The sequence below is a fragment of the Tenrec ecaudatus genome, chromosome 12 (genome assembly GCF_050624435.1).
Source record: "Tenrec ecaudatus isolate mTenEca1 chromosome 12, mTenEca1.hap1, whole genome shotgun sequence".
In the NCBI taxonomy this organism is placed as follows: Eukaryota; Metazoa; Chordata; class Mammalia; order Afrosoricida; family Tenrecidae; genus Tenrec; species Tenrec ecaudatus.
The window spans coordinates 110,942,018-110,960,537 of NC_134541.1; the positions used below are offsets into that span (position 1 = coordinate 110,942,018).

General features: G+C 47.7%; 1 protein-coding gene across 3 annotated transcripts in view; it reads right to left on the bottom strand.

Annotated features, from left to right (window-relative positions):
* CRAMP1 (cramped chromatin regulator 1) overlaps nt 1-2,168 on the bottom strand; it is a 28,812-nt gene extending 26,644 nt beyond the window's left edge. The window contains exon 1 of one of the 3 annotated variants that reach the window (XM_075564505.1): nt 1,879-2,168. The gene's annotated coding sequence lies outside the window, so the exon portion shown is untranslated. Of the gene's footprint in view, nt 1-53; nt 1,859-1,878 lie in introns of those variants that run through there. The other 2 variants (XM_075564508.1, XM_075564507.1) reach the window with 2 other exon arrangements.
* Nucleotides 2,169-18,520: the final 16,352 nt, after the last annotated feature.

The following is an 18,520-nucleotide window of genomic DNA, read 5'->3' on the forward strand; positions in this document are numbered from 1 at the left end:
TTGTTCCAACCCCCTCCCGGCCCGCCCGCCCGCCCGCCCGCCTGCCCGCAAACCTGCACGCCGGCGCCGCCCGGCTCCCGACCCGGGACCCCGGCGGCCGTCCGCTGCTCCCTCGGAAGCCCGGAGTGTCCGGCCGGGCGGGGCGCGGGCGCGAGGCGGGCGCTGGCGGAGGCCCGCGTCCCCGCGCCCTGGCGCCCGCCCCAGTCCCGCTCGGGCCCGAGCACCTACCCGGCGGCGGGGACGCAGCTCATGGCCTCGGTGCCGCGAGGGCTGCCTGCGCGACCGGCTAGTGCCCTGGGCCGCCCCGGCCGGACAGCCCCTCCAGTCCTCGGGCCTCGTCCCCACCCCCTCCCCGCCCCTCGGAAAGGGCGCGGGGCTCCTGGGGGCCCGCGCACCTGCCCCACGCGGGGGCCCCGGGAGGCTCCCGGAGGCGGCCCCGGGGCAGGCGGAAGGCCTGGACAGACCCCCGGGGATGGAGAGAGAGGTCCGGGCTGGCCGCCCGTCGAAAGGGCACCAGGGCGGCCTGTGGCTGCCTGTCCACTGACTTGAAAACAGAAATGCAATGGGGCCGTGAGCTCGGGGTTTCTGGGAATCCTGCGTCCCGGGGCGTGGGGTTTGGGGGCTGCTGAGAGGCTGCAGTAGCAGCAACAAAGGAGCCTGTTGCTTCCAGCAGGTTGCAGACATGAGGGAGTGAGGCCCCTGAGCAAAAAGGAGTTGTGGTACAAAACTCTTGGTACCAATCAATAAAATCCCTGCATCCGCTCCATCGCCTGCCGCGTGTAAAATGCTGTCACCAACAACAACCACAGAACGCAGGTGGGGGGTGCGGGGTAAACAAAGCTGGCCGTCCTGGAGGTAGATCTGCTAACGTGGTCATTTGAAGGCAAAGGCAAGTGACAGCCAACAACGCCCATCAAAGCAATATACCAGGTTCTATAGCTATGAACACGCGACACCGACAATGTGCGGGTTTCCAGAGCACAACAGTTCAAGAGGGCCGGTCCGTTTAAAAGAAAAACAAGAGCTAAGCAAGCACACCAGCAATGAAATACAAAAAACGTGGGCAACAATCTGAAAAAGGGGGGTAGGGGGGAGTCATTAGAGTAACACTGGTCTGGCGTATTCTGCCACGAATTGATCTGAGCAGTTTGTACCTCGTTTCAATTGATTCACAGAACAGCTTCAATTACTGAGACTAAAAAAACAAATCGATAAAACTCGGTCCAAGGTAAGCCCACACAAAAACACCCAAAGTGAGCGCCTAGGACGTCTCATTAGCCCCCTCCATTTGTCCATTTCTGCTCAAGAAACAGGAAGATGTCCCAAAGGGCCTTTCCCAGGATTATTGTCCGGACAGCTCCACTTTCTAGGGACCTATGACAGCAGACCTGCCCCCAAACCAACCTGGAACCCAAGCGAAAACACCCGTCAGAATCAACAGAATAAACCTGCCCGTGTGCCTGAACACAAGCTAAATTTCAGAATCCACCGGACATTGGCGTGGCTGAGGCTTTAACCCTAAAACACAGACGAAAAAATCCGGAGGGTGGAAGGACATCCTTTTTCCTGAAACCCTTCCTAGCCGTCCACGGAGGTGGGCGCCATCTCACCCTCCATCAGCAGCTCAGCAGCTTGCGTCACGTTATGGGATAGGAAGAGCTAAATCGACACGTTTTTAGGGAAATTTCTGGCCGAGCTCAAAGAGCACGGAGCTGCCCCGAGCGGCCCCAACAAAGCCCCCTGCGTGCACTGGGGTGCCTGCACGGACTCGGGGCTCCCGTGGAGCAGCCAGGCAGCTGGCTGAGGGCACCTCCGGGCTGGAAAATGGGCGCGCCAAGACAAGCCGAGGGCGGTCGGCCCTCCGAGCTCCCCGGTCACCTTTTGCATCAACGCCTCGCGGCTGGCTGGCTTCCCCGTTCCCCGGGGGCCTCCCGCCCGCGGCCCGGCGGACGTCTGCAGCACCGGCCAGGGCGGGCAGCCCAGCCACGAGCGCCGGCAAGAGCGAGGCCGCGATTCCGAGCGGGTCCCCTGTCTTCAGACGCGGCGCTCGCAGGACTGGTACCCACAGCGGACCGGCGGGGGGCGGACTGGGCGGCGGGCGCCCGGGACTCCCGCCGGTCAGAGTCCCGTGGGTTCGGCCCACCACGCTCACGGCAGTTCCGGCTACGGCGGCCGACGGGGACCGCAGGAGGACGCACCGGGGCGGGGCCGGCGCGGGTGGCGGCCCGCGGGGCGTGGCGACGCGCGCGGGGGCGAGCACGCCTGGGCTTTCCGGCGGGCGCGCCCCCCGAGCGGCGCTCCCATTGGCCAGCCGCGGACGCGCGCGCTGGCACGCACGTAAATAGGGCGGGGGCGGGAGGCGGGCCTGCGACGCGCGTAATGTTGTGATGCCGTCCTTGCGGCCGTGCAGGACTGGGACGTCGCTTCGGATTGGTGAATAGACAGCCAATGGGGTCAGCACCCGGACTGTGATTGGTCGCGGCCGTGTTGACGGATGCGTGAGAAGAAAACGCCGCGTAACTCCTACTCTTGAATCGGGCGCGAACTGATTTTTTTGTCAAAAAGTGTGAAAACGCGCGTAAGCGAAATAAACATGCCATTTTGGACATGAAGGGTGTTTTTTTTGAAGCTCCTCCCGCGTAGCTGGTGGTACTGGTCGCTTAGGTCGTTTTCCTTCGTAATGGCGATAAATGAATTATTTCATATGTAAACACAGCAAAACGGGTTTTTAGAAAATGCAATTTCCTTTTGCAGCCGACTCAGCCATAGCTACGTTTCCCCATGATTTTTGCGATTGTTTCACGAGCCATGCTGTCATTTTAATTGTGTACGCTGATTTGAAAAAGTTTAGTCCCAGTTGACTGGTCAGACCAGGGGCCTCATATGTCTGTGGGTATACAGCCAGAGGTTACAGATGAAGACCGTTTCCGGTGGGATGGGCCTGTATCATTGACCACCATTTTCTTGCCAAATTATTCCACATGGGACCCAAAGCATTCATCTATGCCATAGATGACCCGAAGATTTCAGCAATAACAACAGAACACTAACATGATACCAATAGTCCTTTTTATTTATGAAGGATTAATAATCTGGGGGGGGAGGGAACAAAGAGAAGCTGATACTAAGGGCTCAAGCAGAAAGTGATTGTTTAAAAAATGATGATGGCAGCATATATACAAATATAATTGATACAACTGATGTATAGAATGTTATAAGTCCTGTAAGAGCCCCCAATACAATGTTTTAATTTAAAAAAAGAACGATCAATAATCTTTTCCAAAGACCAAAAGTTTCAGAAATGCTCTTGAATCACACCCTTCATTTTAAAACAAGACAAAGCTGAACCAAATAGCCTGGGGGCAAAAGCCACCCTGAATTAATGCAAAAAATGAGGTTAATCAGAAATGAAAGAGCTCACTGGAGCCTCAGGGTGGGTGGTTCAAACCCACCATCTGCTCAGGAATAAGCGGAAGTTAGACAACTTGCTCCCATAAAGATTTATAGTCTTGGTTGGAAGAACTGACCCAGGAAATTTTCCCTTGGCACCAATCCCCATACTTAGGGTCAACAGCGCTCAATTGAATGGGCGATGGGAGTGTGTAGGACAACAGTCATGGGTATTGGCTCAAGGTGGAACTGTACTCGCATAGATGAGTGTTGTCATTGGAAAATATGATGGTGTTATCAGTTCAATCATCTTATACCCAGGGAGATGGTTGACAATGTTAGTTCTGTGTTTCAATGGGTTTTTGTTTTCCTGCCTTTAGTTTCTTTTTGTTTTGTTTTGCTTCTTTTGTTTTGTTTGCTGGTTGGAACATTGCAGTTATTGGTATAGCTGATCTTATGTATGAAGCTTTGATTTTGTCAGAATATGACAGTCAAAGTAAACCTAAGTCATGCATATCCTATGGGCAAGCAGACAGATTCTGTGTGCCTACTTAACTCTAGCCCCAATCCAAGAACAGTTCTCATAACATGACCCTGCTCAATACTCAACTTTATGAAATGATCACTGAAGATAAGGGTGCTATAGCAAAGCTTGAAGAAAGCAGGTAGTGTCCGGCAATCAATTGCAAGAGTGTCTGGAGTCTTAAAGGCTTGTGTTCAAACAAGCATCCATTCTAAGCATTGTGCCTGAGCAAGATCAATTAACTTATACACAAAGTCAGCAAGCCTTTATTAGCCAGGGTCATGGGGCACCTGGAACCTAATTCTCCCAAGACCCTGAGTGCTCAAAGGGGGAAGTTTTCATACTAGGGGGAAAAAATAAGGCATAGGGGACAGGGTGGCATTACATTTGTATGGGAAAAAAAGGGGAACTTGGATAAAAAGGCAGAGGGGGCAAGTGGTGACTCAATGTATGGTGGAAGGGGGAGGGGGAACTAGGAGCAACGGTTTTGACACATTATCAGCAATGAACAGCTCAGCGGTTACAGAAAACAACAGTTACAAGAAGAATTATAGGATTTGCAAATTGGCTGTACTTGGGTCAGTACAAAACGGCTATCCTCAGGCTAACTAATACAATATGGTTGCATTGGGGTTAATTTTGGTGGGTTAATACATTCCGCACTCCTGTTTGTTACTTTAAAAAAATTATTTATTTTTTAAAAGGTAAAAGATAGAGATTTATTTCAAGGGACTGGTTTATACAATTCTGACAGGTCAACTTTTGAAGGTTAAATAACAGTTCAGAGTCACACATCCAAGATCCGAAGGCCAGGTGATGAGAAGAGTAGAGAGAGAGAGAGAGAGAGCCCTGTTTGTTACTTTTGAAATCTTTTAGCAAACTTACTTTGTTAGAAAATAGTTTCTATTGGGCTTACTGGCTCATAGACTGTTTAACAATTAGTTTTACAGAGTTGATTCGTGATGGTATAAACTTAAAGATGTAATGACATACACATGGTCCAAGCAAAACGGTCCAGCTATTCCTGTTAATAGGGAAGTAAGTCCAGGGCTCCAGGTAAAAAGTGATGGAGACCAAGACTTATCATCCAGGCTCTTTTGTCTTTTTTTCTTTTTGCTTTGACTGATCGCAGATAACGCCAGATTTGTTTGCATCTCCAAGGGCTGCACATAAAACCGCCTTGGGCCAGGAAAAGTATGTTTAGGCCTCCGCGATTTTGCAGTAGGACTTCTGCCAGGGAATTTATTTGCTGATCTAATGTTTCTGTAGAAAGGTGAAGGCCGTTTCTATCTGCATTGACTGTTTTAGGAGCAACGGTATGTCGGCACCACTTTTAACTAAAGCAGAGGCTCCTAAGGTCTACACTTATCCCAGTGGTTCTCAACCTTCCTCATGCCGTGACCCTTAAATACAGTTCCTCATGTTGTGATGACACACCCCCAGCATAAAATTTTTACATTGCTACTTCATAACTAATTTTGCTACTGTTATGAATCAGGCGACCCCTGTGAAAGGGTGGTTCAAACCCCAGAGGGGTCACGACCCACAGGTTGAGATAAGTCATATCCCAATGAGAGAGGGGCCATGAGAGGTGCAGTACGTCAGAAGAGGGTGCTGAGTGTGCCGGCAGCTCTAATATTGACCTTTCTAGGGATTAAAGCCTGTTTGACCCTCGAGCACATTTAATTGGGGCAGTGCATGCACTAACACACAGCTGCCTTGCATCTTGGTTGCAGGCATGCAGTGCTGTAAACCATCATTACTACAGGCAAACCAGGAGTGTGTGTGTGTGTGTGTGTGTGTGTGTGTGAGGGAAAGGCTGTCAGTGCAGAATGGTCTGTTACTCACAGCTATGTTGGAAATGCAAACTGATGGGGTATTAGAGCGGAGTGTTTTGCTTTACTTTTTAAAAGGCATGTGGCATTTCCAAATATATTTCCTGAGGTAAGTCCGGAGGAGCAGGGATTTTACAACCACGGTTGAGTGTTTTGACAAGCTGTGGCACTCCTTGTCCTCTGTATTAAGGAGGCTTGGCCTGCAGGCACAGCCAGCAACCTTGAGCAAGTCCTGCCTGGGAATCATTTAAGATGGAGTGCCCTGAATCTAGCATGGAAAACATGGTGAGAGGAATATGGGGTGCTAGAAAGGACTGTGGGCTGGTTTGGGGAGTATCAGGAGTTGATGAAGGCTGCAGGTAATGGCTTGGAATAGAGGGCGGGGTGGAGTGGGAGTGAAGGCGGCAGCCTTGGGTCAGGTGCAAACAATGGATATGGCATATTTGCTAGTGGGCCAAAGGGGCTGAAGGGGCTGGAGCACAAGTTCTGCATTCTCTGTATGGTGAATATAACTCCTGAGTCATAACCTGAGAAATGGAGGTGAACCCAAAAGTCAGTCTAGGACTCCAATAGTCAGCTGAACGGTGAGTACTGGTTTGACAAACATTGGGTTCCAGGTCCCTTCTGAACAAGGCTTGTGCCGGGGACCCCTCCAAACTGACATTAGTTCATTTTGGTAGGTCCGTTTGCCCAGGTTCCAACATCTACACAGTCCCAGTGTGAGTATAGATATTCCTCCGTGTGAGAAATCCCTGTATGTCCACTGGGGTTGTCTGGGTAGATCTAAAATGGGGTGGCTTGGAGGTCAATTTCATATTTAGAGTCTCCACACCTGACATATTGGAGCCGTCTTATGCCTCCTGAGGGGTCATGTGGGTATCCTGCAACATGCCTTGCACTGGGGATGTGGACATAGGGTGTGTCAACAGCACATGTCAGCCTGGAGAAGAGCCTGCTGGCCAGGAGTCCAGGAGATTTAGGCAGTGGGGTTTCTTTGCGCTGATTTGAGGGGGGGAGGCGTCAAGGTAAAGCCAGTAAGCTTACAATCACTGGCTTGGGGTATTATGAGAACCCATAATAGGGGAAGTAAGTGGCAGAGTAGCACACTTCTGCTGGAGTTTAAGGGGCTTATGGCTGGGACCACAGTCCATGAAGATGCTGCGGCCAGCTGATCAGATGAGGGCTGGTCTTCCACTCTGTGGAAGACGCAGGCTTGGCACAGAAGATGGGAGTCCAGGAGGGCTGCCCAGCGACCTTCATGGCAGTTGGAGTGGCTAGAATGATAGTGCAAGGGCCCTTTCAGATAGCTTCTGATCCTTATTTCCTCCATTTCCTTGATGTAGACAGAGTCCCCAGGCTGGAATGAATGGGTGGGAGTGGAGACAGGAAGTAAGAGCCTGGGTTGGACCTGGCTGTGCACCTTTGACTGCACCTGCTGGAGAGACTGGTGATGCTGGAGCAGGGATTGGTTAGTTATACGAGCAATAGTGGGGCTGGTAAGTCAAGGCAACTGGGCTGGGGGCCTCCCAAACATACTTTTAAAAGGGGTGAACTTTTCTTTATAGGGAGTACATCAGCCAGCAATAGGGCTAGTTGAAGAAGCCCTGGCCACTTTTTCCCACTCTCAAGCATTAGCTTAGTTAATGTGTACTTAATGGTCCAATTCATGCATTCTACCTGTCCAAAGCTCTGAGTGCAGTGGAGATTCCTCTTGATATTGAGCACCTTGGTTAGACCTTGAGAGATCTTAGAGGTGAACGCAGGCCCGTTGTCAGATCCCAATGACAACAGAATTGCAAAGTTGGAATAATTTCATTTCAAAGGAATTTAGTGACTACTGAGGCAGTTTCTTTTCTGGTGGGGAGGGCTTCTGACCACCTATAAAAAGTGTCCAAAAATTTGAACAAGTACTTGTATCCAAGACCTGGTTGTTTAGTTTCAGTAAAGTCTAACTTCCAATGTTCACCAGGGGTTGTTCTGTGGAGCCGGATTCCCAGAGAGGGATGGGGGCCTCGTCTGGCATTTAGCTGGGCAAACAGCACACACCTCTGGGTTTCTAATGCAACGAAGTGCCAGAGATTAGATACACAGCCTGCTGAAGACAGGAGCTGAAGCCACTTGGTGGCTCCCAGTGGATTGTGCTGTAGAGCTGCTTTACCAACAGTCTGCTTATGACTTCTGGCAGGCGCACCTGTCAGTCAGAAAGTGCTCTCCAACTGCTTTTCTCTGGGATCCTGCAGCTGCTGGTATAGCTGGAGTTCCTCTGCAAAGTACTCAGGTGATCCTGGCAACAACAGTGGCAGCAAGCTGAGAGGAGGAACTATAAGAGTCTTAAAAGGTTTTAGGGTGGCTTCCTGAGCAGCAGAGTCAGCCAGGCTGTTACCATGACTCTCTAGTGTGTTCATCTTTGGTGGCCTCTACAATGCATGGTAACTACTTTTTAGACAGCCACACTGCTTCTAGGAGGACCAGACTGTCTTCCTTGTCTTTTTGTTTGTTTCTTTTCTGAGGTAAGGAGTCCTCATTCCTTGTAGATTGCCCCATGAATGTGCACCATAGGAAAGGTATACCTGCTGTCTGAATAAAGGTATACGTGCTGTCTGAATAAAGGTATACGTGCTGTCTGAATAAAGGTATACGTGCTGTCTGAATAAAGGTATACGTGCTATCTGAATAAAGGTATACGTGCTGTCTGAATAAAGGTACACCTGCTGTCTGAATAAAGGTACACCTGCTGTCTGAATAAAGGTACACCTGCTGTCTGAATAAAGGTACACCTGCTGTCTGAATAAAGGTACACCTGCTGTCTGAATAAAGGTATACCTGCTGTCTGAATAAAGGTATACGTGCTGTCTGAATAAAGGTATACGTGCTGTCTGAATAAAGGTATACGTGCTGTCTGAATAAAGGTATACGTGCTGTCTGAATAAAGGTACACCTGCTGTCTGAATAAAGGTACACCTGCTGTCTGAATAAATCTAGATTGATTTGTCCTTTCCCTATTTTTAGGCTAGTGCAGGGGTGGGATTTGCAAAATGGCTGCTTTTTGAGGTAAGGTAAGCTCATGCTTACCTTGAAGTAGACCAGTGGTTCTCAACCTTCCTAATGCCTCGACCCTGTCATACAGTTCCACATGTGGTGGTGACCCCCAACCATAAAATTAAATTTGCTGCTACTTCATAACTGTCATTTTGCTACTGTTCTGAACTATAATATAAATATGTTATATGCAGGATATATTTTCATTGTTACAAATTGAACATAATTAAAACAGAGTGATTAGTCACAAAAATAATATGTAATTATATATTGTGAAATATTTATTTCTAATTCCAAATAAAATGAAATTTTGTCTTGAATCATGGTGTAGCATGGGTAACAGTCTTCATACCGGGTACTCCTTATATGTGGGCATATCTGCATGTGGGCGGACCCCCTGGGAGACAGAAAAGGAATGGTGTCTCAGTTCCTAAGACCATCAGAAATATGTTTTCCCTTGGTCTTGGGCAACCCCTGTGAAAGGGTCGTTCAACAGCCCCAAAAGGGTCGCCACCCACAGGTTGAGAACAGCTGCAGTAGACAATATCCCATGATGTCTTGATTGACACAGAGCTGGTCTTTTTTGCTAGAGACCTTAAACCCCTTCTGCTGTAGAAACTGCAACAAATATTTAGTCCCTTGCAAGCAACCAGCGAAAGCTGGCAGCTAGGCACAAGTCACCAACATACTGAATACAGGAGAGGTCAGAATGAGTAGAAATAAAAATTTTTTTAAAACCAACTAAATCTTGGCTGAGGGCTTCTCTGAACAAGGTGGGTAAGTTTTTGAATCCTTGGGGAACTCGAGTCCAGGTAAGCTGAGATGAACCATTGGTTGTGGGGTCAGTACATTCAAAAGCAAAAATTGGCTGGTAGACTGCTGCAGGACTAAAACTGTAAAGAAGACATTAAGCTGGAGACAGGAGACTGAGCAGGGTGTACCGATTAGGCACAGAAGGATGAAGAGTTTCCAATCTTTTGTTGACTTTAGTCCTGAACAGGGCAATAGTCATTCCCAGGTTTTTGGCAGGAAGAAAAGGAGTATTCCATGCGGACTTGAAGGGCATAGGATACTGGCTTGCAGCAAACAGGTGACATGTTTTTGGATTCCTTCCCTGGCTCTGAGGCAGTCAGGGTATTGTTTAGCACAGACGGGCTCACCTGTGCTAAGGAGGATGAGTGTAACTAGTGTGTGGTGCACACCTAGCCCTGGAGGATTTGTTTCTGCCAAAGCAAAAGGGAACTGAGCTTTCAAGGAGGCTAAAGGACCTGGATGTGGTGGATTGATGGGCTCAGAAGGAGTAATTATTCTGATAGTGATGCGGACACTGTTAACTGATAAGCTGGTTATTCAGGCAACAAAAGTTTCATATCAGTTGGGTCGGAAAAGGAAAAGACAGCTCTGAGTTTTTGCGGTGGGTCTTGGCCTAGCAGAGAAGAAGAGCTGTCTAGGACTAGAAGAAATGAATTCAAGATGATTTTGTGGCCTAGGTTTACAATGCGCTCAGTGGAAACCAAATACGATTTTACTTAGCTGGTGGCTCCCTGAATCTGTGTTGCAATACTTGACAGGGGACCAAGTGTGTGCTGCAGGGCAGTGAGTTCAGCTCCAGTGTCTACTAAAAATGACACCGAAAGAGCTAAAAAGTAGGAACACATTCAGTGCACCTCAAGCTAAAAGAACTGAAGGAAAAATTCAGATGTTGAGATGTAATATTGGAGTATTCTATGGGCAAGCAGAGCTTCTAGACTGAGAAGATCCTAGTAGAGGCTGTTCACTTCTGAGAGAATAACCACGGAAAGCCTTATGAGTAGCAGATGGGGAGACCACCTGAAATTCACTAAAAATCATCTCATTGGCTCTGAGGGGGAAAAGACACACAGAGTGGCCCCCAACATTTGCAGTGACCATGGGCCAAAAGGGGCCAATTGAGAGAGAGAGAGAGTTCCAGCCTCCCTGTTTGAAGTCAAAGTCCCTTGTCAGCAGTGTAAGGTTTGGTGCTGGTTGTGAAGAAGGCTTACAATTTGGGCACTCCTTTTTCCAGTGCCCCACCTGGCGGTGGTACGCACATTGGTCATTGTTCAGTAGCAGGTGAGGACAGATGAGTGAAGGCTTATTGGGTGGCTGGAAGCTGTTAGGGAATTGAGCAGGTGGTGGGCACTGGCTAACAGGTCAGGGGAAGTAAGGGGAGGTGGACCAAGGATTGGAGAGCTGTGGCCAGGACCTTTGCTTGACACCTGGATGTGGTGTGTGCTGCCAGTGCATCTTGCTTCTGTTTGTCCTGATTGCAGTTATTTACAATCTTTTGGGCCATTTCTAGAAGTTAGCCAGTATACATGCCTGCAAAACCCTCAAGTTTCTGCAACTTTTTTGGATGCCTGGGGCAGGATGTGCAGCAAAGGCTCAGCTCACAGCCGGGCATTTTCAGGAGCTAAGGGATCACAAGGGTAAGAGTGCAGTACTCCTCTGGGAGGGGTCCAAGGAAGGCGCCGGGAGACTCCGTGGGCTCACTCCAATGTGTAGGTTTTCCAGCGTCAGCCTTGATGCCAACCGTGATATGTGTCCAGTGCCTGCCTCCCGCTTGGGGAATTTGCATCCCAATTTGGCCTTGACGAGGGAAGAACATCAGAAAGGGCTTGAAGTTGCTCTTCCTTTGTCCCCGGCAAAGTAGACAGGCAGCCTCTTTGACCTCTGATCGGACCCCTTGGTGTTCTTCTAAAGTGAAGAGGGTGAGAAGGACCTGTGGGAAGTCATCGCAAGTGGGATGGTGAGAGCGACAGTTTCCACGAGGGCCCAAAGGACCTGCGGCTTTTCAGGAAAAGCAGAGTTCTCATTTTCCCAGCTATAAAATCCATAGTGAAAAGGGGACATAAACACGATATGAGCAGCCTGTAAACATCTGAAAGGCTAGTTTCTCCAAGGGGTGAAATAGAATGGGGGGAACTGGATGGTAGGTCTTTAGACACAGGTTCCTGGTGATGGAAACGGAGGTGGGAGGTCAAGGGGGAAGAAGGCAAGGCGAAGTTGATAAGGAAGCTTGGAGAGGGAGAGATACCGGTGGCACGAGGGGAGAGAACAGTGGTGAGGTTGACGAGGAACCCTGAGGATTCAGATGGCTCAGGAGGAGGCTGCTAGGGAGGGGGCACCTGGCCTGGTGGGAGAATATCCTCAGAGGCTGAATGAGGAAGGGCAGGAGGTGTGGGTGTGGGTGTGGGATGAGAGGTTTTATAAAGCTAAATTTAGGTTTCAGGTGCAGATGCCAAACAGGTTTTCAGCCATAGAGGAGGAGATTCTACCAGAGCAAGCCATTGGTCACTATATGGGAACTGGTCAGGATGGCCTGGATCTGCAGAGACCACAACCCAGATCTGAGCAACTGTGGAGAGATCCAAAGTTCCCTCCAGGTGCCACGCAACCTTGAAGGTGGACCACTCAAGCTTGCAGATGGTACATAGTTGTCCAGAGGAGACCTTGACTCCATAATCAGTAGTAAAAGCCTTGGAGAAATTCTTTTTTAAAAAAATCATTTTATTGGGGGTTCATACAACTCTTATCACAATCCATACATACATACTTTGTGTCAAGCATATTTGTACATTTGTTGCCATCATCATTCTTAAAACATTTACTTTCTACTTGAACCCTTGGTATCAGCTCCTGGTTTTTCCCCTCCCTCCCCATTTCCCCCTCCCTCATGAACCTTGATAATTTATAAATTATTATTTTGTCATATCTTACACTGTCTGACATCTCCCTTCACCCACTTTTCTGTTGTCCGTCTCCCAGGGAAGAGGCATGTGTAGATCCTTGTAATCAGTCCCCCTTTCTAACCCACCCTCCCTGCCTTGGAGAAATCCTTAATAAGATCACTAAGGGGGGGTTGGGTTGGGAAGAGGCAGTACCTGTTATTAGAGTCAAAGAAATAAGCACAGGAGATAAAATTGAGTTTGCCTGATGGAAAGTGAAAAAAAAAAAAAGTTTTGCTCGCAGGAAGGAGAGGAATTCATGGCCTGGTGACAAGGAGGAACTTGGGTCCTGCTTCATAATTTTTAAGAAGGCACAGGAAAGATCTCAATCCAGCCCGGGAAATGGCCATAAGTACAGGGAGCAATGAGAGGAAAGGAGGAGCTGACAGAGAGTAGGCTGTCATCTTTTGCTTTTGAGTTGAGCATTTTGCAAAAGTATTCCTTTGAGACAAAAGGGGGAAACTAGCAAGGTGAGTCTCTCTGCAGCATTCAGGGAAACCTGCTGCAATTTTTATGTAGCCCAGATCGGAGTCACTAGGGTGAGAGGAGAAAGGGAGTTAGAAACTATAAAAGTTTCTTTTGTCAGCAGGGAATTCAGAGAAGGTTCCTCACAAAGAAAGTTCCCAGAGTAGAGAAGAGAAGGTCTTGAGAGAATCGAGATGGGAATATGGATACCATTGAAGGTTACAGGAGAGAAGCAAGAGGAACTGTCTAGACCGTGGAAGGGACAGTGACATAGACCAGGAGGGACTGGATCATAGGGAGGAGGACAACAATGACTATCTATCAGAGACCTAACAGGAAGAGAGACCATCTATCAGAGGCCGTAGCTATGAAGCCAATTGTTGAGCAACAAATTAAGGGTCAATATAAAACACTACCGAAGAGGAAGCAGCCTACCCAGAGTCCTCACATAAGGAAATCCCTCTCAGAAGGATGCTGGACAGACAAAGGAGGGGAGCCACGCAAAAGGAGACCAAACAGGTGGCTGCCTCTCCATGACCCTCATGGGTACTTCAGGTGCGTATGGACTCAGATGTGATCACATAAACCCCGATGGTTGTCCATTTTCCAAAGAAAGGGAGTCATCCTTAGGTTGGACCACGTCACCAGGGAAGGAGGTGAGGCCTTAGTCAGACTGTGTAAGCGGGGCTATGGAGCCGCAGAGTCTGTTGGTAGAGGACCATGTCCAGCTGCACATACATACCACACTCACCAGTCCCATTGAGCTCAGATAGCTTCCTCCTACAGAGGCTGCCAGGACAGGATTCAGGTGACAACTCACCTCTATGGATCACTGTCAAGTTGGCTTGTCAGAAATTATTTCTCCTCCAGACCGAAAGGCCCATTGTACTTACTAGTTTGGCTGATAGAAGGTCAGGTGACAGCTCATCCAAGGTCATCCAAGGCTAGAGGGTCTAACCTGGGGCCGTGGAACTTCTTCAGGCAGCCCTCCTGTTGGGTGGGCTTGGAAGAGGGGACCCACCTTTGCATTGGGAAATCTCACTGGGGCCTCCAAATGTTGTGCCGGAATGAGATAAATGAAACCACACACAATCTTAATTAAAGTTAGTAAGCCTTTATTAGCTGGGAGTCACGGAACGACTACAGCCTAATTCTCCCAAGGCCCTTAGAGCTCTATGTGGGAGGTTTACATACCAGGGAATATACACGGCATAGGGGGCAGGGGCGGCATTACACTGTATAGAGAAAAGGGGAATTTGTATACAAGGATAGAGGGGGCAGGTGTCAACTCAAGGTATGGGGGAAAGGAGGAACTTGGAGCAGGGGTTTAGACATATTACTAATTTAAAAATTAAATCAAATGGCAATGGCTCAGCAGTTACAAGAAGAATTACAGGATTTGCAAATTGGCCTTACTTGGGTCAGTATAAAATGGCTATCCTCAGGCTCATTCATACATGGCTACATTGGGGTTAATTGTGGTGCATTATTAACTAAGTGAGGAGTCAGCCAAGTCCACATGGATGAAGCACCCCAGCTTGTGTGAACCAAAGATGAAAATAGCAAAATCCAATTATGACGAAGGGAAAAGTAGCGGGGCTTAAATGGCGAGCACCCAATTGGTAGAAGGCTGTGGAGGACAGTGGGAGCCCAAAGCCCATCTGCAGAGCACCTGGTCAGACTGAGGCACTGACGGATCCTTCTGGCCACACGCAAGGGTCTCAGACAGTTTTCCTATCAGACAGAAATCATTGTAACTTCAATTATGCTGGATTGAACTTGGTACCTCCCCCTTGACCCAACATGAATTTGTCCTAAGTGCAAGAGTTTCGTCCTTGTTCTGGGACAAAAATGTCTTCCCTGGCTTTTGAAATATTGATAGTTGTCTCTTCTTTCTTACATAATATTTGTATTTTTTTCCACACCACACAGCAGGTATTTATTTAAATACTTGAAAGGGTTGGTGATGGAATATTTGTATTTTTATCTTTATATTATTATTATTGTTTTATCCTCACCACTTTTTTTGTTTGTTTTTTATAGTTTGTGATGAGTTTTCCACTTTGTGAAGCACAGAAGGAGTAGGTGCAAGGGTTTATAGGGGATGTAGCATTATTTATGCAAGGCTTTATAGGGGATGTAGGGTGGGAGATAGGGAGGGTGAGCAGATTTGGAGAGCAAACAATGCATGTGGGAGGGAAGAGGGAGAACTATAACTGATTGTGATTACACAACTCATTTTAAAAGAGATTTAACCATGAAAAAAAGAACTAAGAAGTTCTAAAATCAATTGTGGTAACAATTGTACAATTTTGATGTGATTGGATTTTGGATTGTATGATATGTGGATTATGTGCCAATAAAACTGTAAAAAAAAGAAAAACAGATTTACAGTCTTGGAAACCCCAAACTTATTCTGTCCCGTACAAGTAGGAACCTACTTGGAGTAAGTAGGTTCCGTTTTGAGTAATTTGGCAATGAGCATCGTTGAGAAGAGTGATATTCTTAGAAACAGTGAGTTTGTTTATAGCGATGGAAAATTGGGAAACATTGATGGTTATTGTAATCTGTGTTACTAAGTTGTGTCCCTGAGAAGTGCCAAATTTGGAAATACTGCATTTATATAGTTGTTGTGTACCATTTAATGATCCTAGAGCAGAGACTAGAACTGTCCTAGGGCATTGTGCCAGAAGGAGCCCCGTTGCTGCCCTGGTTAAAGATCCCCACTGCCAACCAAAGGAGCATCCACTCTTTGGGGATAAAGAAGTCTGATTCTAAGAAGAAAAGAAGAAGTCTGATTCTGTTAAACATCACAGTCTTAGAGACCCTGTGGGGTAGTTCTACCTAGTCTATGAGTCTCATCAGTGCATTAGAGTTTAAATTCTGAGCACTCTGTTTTCAGGAGGCTATGTGACCGTAGAAACCCAAAATCCATTTGAAGAGCCACTCCCTCTATAGTTTAAGCCTCCACTGAATTCCTTCTGATTGTTAACCAAGGATGTCGATAATCTATCATTGAGGCAGAGAGCACTGAAAGGTGGATTACCCTCTTACCAGCCCCAGGAGGGACTGTCTCTCTTTGGGGGCTTTCCTGAGTGTGTCCTTGATGGGCCATACTGTGACCACATAGTCATGAGTCATGCACTCTCAGTCTGGCCCTGACTTCTGTCTAACATATTGTTTGTGTCCCAGTCATGACCCTGTTCCTATTTCTGTAGTTCAACCTGTCACTGTGACCCACTGTTCTGCCACCAGTCATGCACTTGTGAAAGTTTCCAATGTTCCATGCTGTGGTAGTTATATAATCTGTTGTCATATTGAGACTGAGGAGTGTAAGGATGGGTTTAGCTTGTCAATCAGGTCAAAGCTTGATGACTTCATGGGGAGGCACCATGGAGAGAAATAGCTTGATGGAGGCGGGATACAGGCTCCCTCCTTCTGAGACATTCTTGCTGATAAGACACATGGAGCTACGCTAGAGCCCTGGAGTGAAGGAGTCACACAGAGACCCTTGCCAACGCTGAGATGCCTCTGCCGCCACTGGATCCACAAGACTTTCCACCCAGTGGCCTGTGATCTTCAGCATCATTGCATGTGTTTCATTAGCCTGACCGGGAATTTATAGATTAGTGTCAGACATATGGACTAATCTCAGACATGGACTTGATCTGGACTGGGCTGGATTGTTTTTTCAATATTCAATTGCTCTTGCATATAAAGCTCTTTCTTATACACATATGAATGTCTCTGGATTTGTTTCTCTAGTCAACACAGACTAACACACATGCCTTATTTAACTAGTATTCTGACTCTGAATTCTCAGAGGCCATTTTATATATTATGTATATTGTGTTAATTGCTCCCTCACCTGAAATATGTGTTGTTTTTGTCTCTTTCGAGCCTTAACAAATGTCTTCCTGGAATTATATTTGAGAATGAAGTCTCTTTGGTACCCTAAAACATTTGTCAATGTGTTAGTCTGGGTACTTTGGAGAAACAAATCCACAGAAACTCATGTATAAGAGAGAGTTTTATATAAAGGTTAAGTGCGCATCAAGAAAGCATCCCAACCCAGTGCTGCCCAAGCCCACAAATCCAACATTAACCCATATGTCCAACACCAATCCACAAAGTCCTCCATCTCACAAAATAGAGGCAATGATGCCGACTGCAGGAGGAAAGCCAAGTCAGTGAATGTGTAAGCATCTCAGTGCTGGCAGGGGTCTCCACACGGGTGCTCCAGCACCCAGGGCTGCATCGGGGTAGGTCTGAGGAAGTTAGTTTATTGTGCCAGCCTGGCCGATAAACACATGTGGGATTAATTGAAGGGTGGAAAAATGAACGGCTCAGCAAGCCTCGCCTTTCTTGTCTCTCGCTCTTTGATCATCGGACCAGTGTGCGGCTGCCTTGCTTGTTCTGTGCCTCAACTTGCAAGCTACACTACCTGTGAGACACCTAACCTGTGGACTGTGTCACTGTAATTTGAGGTTTCTTCAAGACCTGCTTCGCCACACCATTGGAATTTACATCTCTTGAGCTGGGGACTGACTGTTGGTGACCTGACTGACTGTTGATGACCTGCCTTGCTGTTTGCTTCCTGTGCTTATATAGCCGGAATTCTCTCTACAGAGGACTACCTGGTGGCCCTCAAGACTTGAAGGACTGCCAGTGTCTCACAACTCTCTCACGGGAGTGAGTTGCACTGAGCCATTTGTACTGCTTTATAATTTAACTGTTCATTTCTTGTGTTATCTATCTGTATAAATATATATATATATAATTATTAGCAATCTGGTTTTGTCTCTCTAGAGAACACAAGGTCCATGCAGCAGGCCTCTCCTCAGGGATGTCTTGCAGGAAGTCAGCCTTGCCAGCTGAAGCAGGGAACTGACTAAGACAGCTGCACCCTGGTCCGACCATCAGAAAGCAAGAGACCCGAGAACTAGAAAGGCGAGCCTCGCTGAGCCATTTATCCCTCCACCCTCCAATTAACCCCACATGTGTTTATCAGCCAGGTTGGCACAATAAGCTAACGACCTCAGTTTGTCACACTGCAATAGCGTGTGTGTTGCTGTGATGTTGGAAGCTATGTCAGATACCATCAGGGTCATTCAGTGAACAGGTTTCTGCAGAGCTTCCAGGCTAAAAAAATGACAGAAGAAGGAATAAGGCATCTACTTTTGAGCAATTAATCACTGAAAACTTTGTGAGTAGCAGCAGAACATTGTCGGGTGCCCCATGAATGGAGCAGTGCCAGGAGATGGACCCCTCAGGTGAGAAGGCAATTAGCACGTGACTGGAGAAGAACGCTTGCTCCAAGTACAGCCCACCATAGTGACTCCTGGAGAAGAGCCCCCGGGGGGAGCACAACTCAAAATGAGAGGCAGCAGCTGCAAACATCTATTCACAATCTAATCGTCAGAACTTGGAACGTACAAAGCGTGGATCTAGGAAAATTGGAAGAAGGCACAAATCAGGGGGAACGCATAAAGATCAATATCACAGCTGAAATAGATGGTACT